Raw genomic sequence first — 6908 nt, 5'->3', positions numbered from 1 at the left:
CTTGGGCACCTGATTCCTTGTCATACCTGCAGTGATGTTATTCCTTAATTTAATTTAATACTCACATCACACAATGGGATCCTTCTGGTCCAGCTGTTCTCTAGTGCTAATGTCAGCTTTAGTCTTTGATTTTTAATCTGACTAATGCTTTGTGCACAGACTGCTTTTTTTCTTTTTCTCTCTCGATCTTTAAACAGATTATAGACAGATCGGGGGGAAAAGGAATGTATAGTTTGTTTGTTTGTTTTGAATAAGTTCCTAGGAATATGACACTGTGTGCATTGATCAGTTCTACAAGGGATCTGACCTGCTTCCTGCAGATGCCTCTGGCCTGTCACTAGCATCTCTAGCGTCCCACCCTGGGGATTCTCTGTTGATGTTGTAGCAGGGGGTGCCATGGAAACCCACCGAGCATCTGCACATGTGCAACTTGGAAATGTTGGGTATTAACACTGATGGGGTGAACTTTGATCAATGGGCATTGGGAACTGGTAGATAAATATTTTTTCTCTCTACTCACAGTTCTAAAACATATTTCGTATGACATGTCAGACAGTCCTGTAGGACCGAAAAGCCAATTGTCAATAGTGGAGACCAACTCGTTGATGTATGTTTGTAATGGCTCTTCTTCCTGGCCTGCTTTGCGGACACTGTCACTCATACCTTTTCCTTGGAATCCTGAATCTCAGTAAAGGACTCACATGAGTCTTTCTTCCAAGCTCTGCTTTCAGGGGAATCCATGTTAAGATAGTGACTAAGTTATAGCTATGTTTGCTATATTTCACAAAAATATGGGTTAATAAAAAGAATCATCATTTTATGATTCTGCATTTATTTCTGAAATCAGTTTAGAGACCTATAAACATTGGATCAAATTTAATTATACCTTTAACAATTCTCCTTTTAAAGAAGTGGAACAGCCTTAAAACTATACCCATCAATTCTTCCTTCCATGCCTCGTCTTTAAGGCCATTCTGAGGAAACATCTTTAAGACATTTGATAAAACTCACATTCAGTGAGTGACCAGAGGATTTGGATCCTGGCACTAGACTCATTGGTACCATTATAGACTTTCTCCCGCAGGACACTTGTTTTCCTGCTCCACAGCCGATGGTGATGCCATTTACAAACCTGCATAAATTATAGACAGATATATATCAACATTTATTTTCCTGTCTGGGATTTTATTTTTTATATCCTACAGAAATAAGAAGATAAAAAATAAACAATAAAATCAGGGTGAAGGAAAAATGAGGGAAAAAAATTAACACCAGATACATGCCTTAGGGCCTATGTAATGACTACAAGGGCATGTCAGTTGTATGTGTGCATTATAATTGTATGTGTGCTTCCTGGTAGCCAAAGCAAAAATATAAATAGGATGAGTAATGATAGTCACAGTGCCCATAAAATAAAAATTTACCTTCTTTCCAGGAGATACAGAACCTGTATGGTACCAAGATTGAAGAAAAATTTCTCTGGAGTTTCCACAGAAAAGGTGAGTTTTATATGTTGGCTGATTAACATGCTCCATGACATGCCTGCCGTACAGGTAAGAAGGACTTCATAGGACTGTTTCTTTTAGCCTCCTTCAGTGTTGCCTAGGCAGCTCTTTGACAGGCTCATTGACTGAGCAAGCTGAGGGCAGCTTGTCTTTGGGGCCATCTACCACAAATAGGGTTTTTCTCACGTGAACTTTTGATGAGAATTGAGCCAGCCTGGAGTTTGCTGGGAGTACGCTTTAATTCTTACCGGACGCCATATCATTTAAATATGCATATCCTGATGTGATAAGGGCTTAAACTCTCTAGTACTGCTTCAGGTTTTTGGGTGAAAAATGAGTGACTTGGTCAACGGTGAAACAGGACCACATTGTCTGGACAGCAGAGAGTCCTTTAATTTTTTTGACAACTCTCACTTTCACCTGTGGTATCTCTCCCCTCCACTAACATGTTGATTAGCTGGCATTTGCATTTAGTTGAATGTTATATATCTCTGTCTTTGTGATGCATCTGTTGGGGTCTGGCTGTCACGCAGGCTCACCACTTGAAATATTTCCTTTTCAGGGGATCGAGCTGTTTGGTTGGTGGGTCCCCTTGATGACATGGCAGTTGTCAGAGGAGGGTAGCTGTCTGCTGCAAATCTGTGTTCTGATACTGGGCTGGAAGTTAAGCCTCCAGGAGTGGGTGTGATGCGGGGAGCGTGGACACATACGTTGCGCTCCTGCTTTGGAAATGATTTCCATTCTATCAGGAGTGTCACAGTCATTTTTCACAGTATCTATTAGAAGGGAGACGATGTCAGCCCCGCTTTACAGATAAGGACCTGACAGTCATTCATATTGGAGAAGAATTCTGAAGTCAAACTTCTCATTGAAGAAAATGCTTTAAAAAAGAATTTCCAAGATGGTCCTTTTCTTGACTTGTGTCTATGGTTTTAAACCTTTTAAAACTAACTTGAATCTCAAATTTTCTGTAAAGCTTTTCCTGACCTCTTTTTTTTTTTTAAAACTTTTTTTTAGTAGCTCGTTTTTTTTTTTTTTTTAAGATTTATTGATTGATTGATTGATTGATTGATTGCTATGTTGGGTCTTCGTTTCTGTGCGAGGGCTTTCTCTAGTTGCGGCAAGCGGGGGCCACTCTTCATCGCGGTGCGCGGGCCTCTCTTGTTGCGGAGCACAATCTCCAGACGCGCAGGCTCAGTAGTTGTGGCTCACGGGCCTAGTTGCTCCGCGGCATGTGGGATCTTCCCAGACCAGGGCTCGAACCCGTGTCCCCTGCATTAGCAGGCAGATTCTCAACCACTGCGCCACCAGGGAAACCCCCTGACCTCTTTTGATTGAGCAAAATTTTTATTCCTTCAGGCTCCAGTGGAGCTCTGTGTAAGCGTTTAATTTTAGAATGTGTTATAGTTAACTGCTGTTGTGAGATCCTTAATGTCAGAGGTCAGTCCCTTTTCATCTCTGTGAGCCTGTTGTCTTGCATGATATTTGAACATAGGCCCTATAGAGTTCTTTAATGTGACCTGCCCCTAAGGATCAATTTCTGCTAAGAGATTATCATATGCATGAGACCCCATTGTAAAAACCAATAGTTATTTTTTGATAGACAGTGAAAACCATTTTGAACTTCTTAACCTTCTAGGAAACTAAGAAACTCCACTGCTCACACAAGAACCCTACGGTAGTGCTAATGAAGTCACGTGTTTGCAGTGGGAAAGATAATCAATTCCGTATTGCCCTTCCCTCTCCTGATTGATACCTTAAAAGCAGATACTAATAAGATGCAAATATTGTTTTAAATAGTGTTGCATTAGCGTGCTGGATCATTGCCTGTGTGTTGACAGTTGGAACTCATAAGGAGCTATAGTGCCTGCAAAGTAGCCTCTGTGCAGACACTAAATGGACGTTACTACAAGCAGTATTCCAGCTATCAGCTGGCCTGTGCCAAACAGTAAAGAGGACTTCTATTGAAGACTAAAGCCATTTACCCTAAGTCTTTGATCTGGAGTAGCTGTGTCCATCTCCTCTCTCCTCTACCAACTGAGTAGGGTAATATAGGACTATCACTACCTGAGACTTAATGGTAGGCTTAGTAGGGGAGAATGGTTATGATCATTCAGATGGAGAAATTTGGGTGGATTAAGTGGCTAGTCATTGTTAGAAAATGAGAGACTGAAGTGAGAAAAGCAATTTCAGTAAAGCAAGATGGAAAAAGGCATTGTAGCTCGATTGAACCAATGCTTAGCCTGTTACCCTGAGTGCTGAAACTGCTGGAAATAATCTAAGAGATTCTCAAAACCAGGGCCATGCTTTGCTCACCTTTGTATCCCTAAGATTAAGCAGAGGTTATCAAGCAGATGGTAGACACTGTGAAAGATGTATGAAATGGCACAGTGGATCATGGGCTTTGGGATCAAGCACATCTGTGTTCAGATCTTGGTTCTACCACTTATTTTATTTTAAATTTATTTATTCATTTATTTTACTTTTGGCTGCATTGGGTCTTCGTTGCTGCAGGCGGGGTTTCTCTAGTTGCGGCGAGCAGGGGCAACCCTTCGCTGCGGTGCGCGGGCTTCTCATTGCAGTGGCTTCTCCTGTTGCAGAGCACGGGCTCTAGGTGCACGGGCTTCAGTAGTTGTGGCACTCAGGCTCAGTAGTTGTGGTGCACGGGCTTAGTTGCTCCGCGGCATGTGGGATCTTCCTGGACCAGGGCTCGAACCCCTGTCCCCTGCATTGACAGGCGGATTCTTAACCACTACACTACCAGGGAAGTCTCTCTACCACTTATCATCTGTGTGTCCTTGGGAAAATTACTTAACCTATCTGATCTTCAGTTACTTTGTATATAGAAATGGGGATAGCACATATTGCATAGGTTTTTGTGAAGATTAAATGAGATCCTGTCTGGAATGTGCCAACATAGAGAAGATGCTCAATAAATGATAGTGTATTTGATGAGTAAATTTTTGATGACTAAATAGAGATCAGTGTCTCAGTTTTTCCTTGTGTGAAATATGTTCTTTTATATTTTTTTGTGAAAGATAAAATGATAATAAAAATGTCTACATAGGACCTTGGATAGCTAAACAAATCTAAAAAAGAATAAAGTGGGAGGAATCACTCTACCTGATTTTAACACATATTAAATATCTACTGTAATCAAGGCAGTGCGATATTGGCAAAAAGATAGATACATAGGGACTTCCCTGGTGATCCAGTGGTTAAGAATCTGCGCTCCCAACGCAGGGGGCGTGGGTTCATTCTCCGGTCGGGGAACTAAGATCCTGCATGCCTCATGGGGCAGCCAAAAAAAAAAAAGATAGACACATAGATCAATGCAATAGAATAGAGAATCCAGAATTAGACCCATGCAAACATGCCCAACTAATTTTTAATTGTGGTAAAAAACATATAAAATAAGATTTACCATCTTAACCATTTTTAAGCATACAGTTCAGTAGTATTAAGTATATTCATGTTGTGCAACAGATCTTCAGAACTTTTCCTGCCCAACTAATTTTTGACAAAAGTGCAAAAGCAATTCAATAGAGGAAAGTTAGCTTTTTCAACAAATGATAGTGGAGCAGTTGGACAGTCATAGACAAAAAAACTGAACTCAACCTCACACTTTATACAAATATTAACTCAAAATGGATCATGGGCTTACATGTAAAATGTTAAATTATAAAACTTTCAGTTAAAAAAACATAGAAGAAACTCTTTGGGATCTAAGACTGGGTGAGGATTTCATAGATTTGACACCAAAAGCATGATCCATAAAAGGAAAAATTGATAAACTGACCTCATAAGAATTAAAGAGCTTGTGAAAGACCCCATGATGAGGATGAAAAGCTACAGGCTGCGAGAAAATATCTGCAAATCACGTATCTCACAGAAGACTAGTATAGTATCTAGGGTGTATAAAGACCCTCAAAAGTCAACAGTAAAAAAACACACAGCCCAAAAGAAATGGGCAAGAGACATGAACAGACGTGTCGCTGAAGAGCCTATATACACGGCAGATAAGCACGTGAGGAATGTGCTTAGCGTCGTCAGCCGTTAGGAAACGCAAATGAAAACCACAAAGAGATATTACTATGCACCTATTAGAAGGGCAAAATGAAAGGGAGTGACCACAGCCAGGGCAGGTGAGGAGGCAGAGAGACTGTGTTACTCATACATTGCAGATGGGGAAGGACAATGGACAGCTGCTCAGGAAAAGCATAATGCAGTTTCTTACAAAACTAACACGTGCACTTACCATACGACCCAGCAACTGCACTCTTGAGCGCTTATCCCAGAGAAAGGAAAACTTATGTTCACACACAAACCTATACACAAATATTCATAGCAGCTTTATTTGTAATAACCAAAACCTGGAAACAAGTCAGATGTCCTTAACCGGGTGAATGGCTAAACAAACTATGGCAGATCCATCTCATGGAACACTACTCAGCAACGAAAAGGAATGAACTATTGATACACTCAATAACTTAAACGAATCTTCAGGGGAATTACACTGAGTGAAAAAAGCCAATCTCGGACTTCCCTGGTGGCGCAGTGGTTAAGAATCCGCCTGCCAATGCAGGGGACACGGGTTCGAGCCCTGGTCCAGGAAGATTCCACATGCCGCGGAGCAACTAAGCCCGTGCGCCACAACTACTGAGCCCCCGTGCCACAGCTAGAGAAAGCCCACGCACAGCAATGAAGACCCAACACAGCCAAAAATAAATTAAAAAAAACAAAAAAACAAAAAAACAACCAATCTCAAAATGTTAAATACTGTGTGATTCTATTTATATTCTTGAATGACAAAACTATGCAGATGGAAAACAGATTACTTTTTGCCAGCAGTTAGGGAGAGAGGAGAGAGTGAGGTAGTTGTAACTGTAAAGTGGGAGCAATAAGAGATTCTTGTGATGGAATTGTTCTGGAGTCAGACGTGCTACCATTGTGCAACTAGGTCACGTGATGGAATTGTTCTGAATCTTGACTGTGATTGAATCTGAATCTAAAATTGCCTGTAACTAAATACACGCACACAGACATAAACACAAGTGAGTACATGTAGTACTGGTGAAATCTGAATAAAGTCAGCGGATTCTATCAATGTCAGTTTCCTGGTTGTGATATTGTACTATAGTTGTAGAAGATGCAACCATTGGGGGAAACTGAATGAAGGTGGGATACGGGATCTCTCTGTATCATTTCTTATATTTATTTATTTTAAATACAACTTTTTTTTTTCCCTTTGGCCACGCTGTGTGGCATGCGGGATCTTAGTTCCCCGACCAGGGATTGAACCTGTGCCCCCCTACATTGCGAACGCAGCGTCTTAACCACTGGACCGCCAGGGAAGTCTCTGTATCATTTCTTAGAATTGCATTTGAATCTACAATGTTCCCA

The sequence above is a fragment of the Balaenoptera ricei genome, chromosome 21 (assembly GCF_028023285.1).
Source record: "Balaenoptera ricei isolate mBalRic1 chromosome 21, mBalRic1.hap2, whole genome shotgun sequence".
Taxonomy (NCBI): Eukaryota; Metazoa; Chordata; class Mammalia; order Artiodactyla; family Balaenopteridae; genus Balaenoptera; species Balaenoptera ricei.
This window is presented reverse-complemented; position numbering follows the sequence as displayed.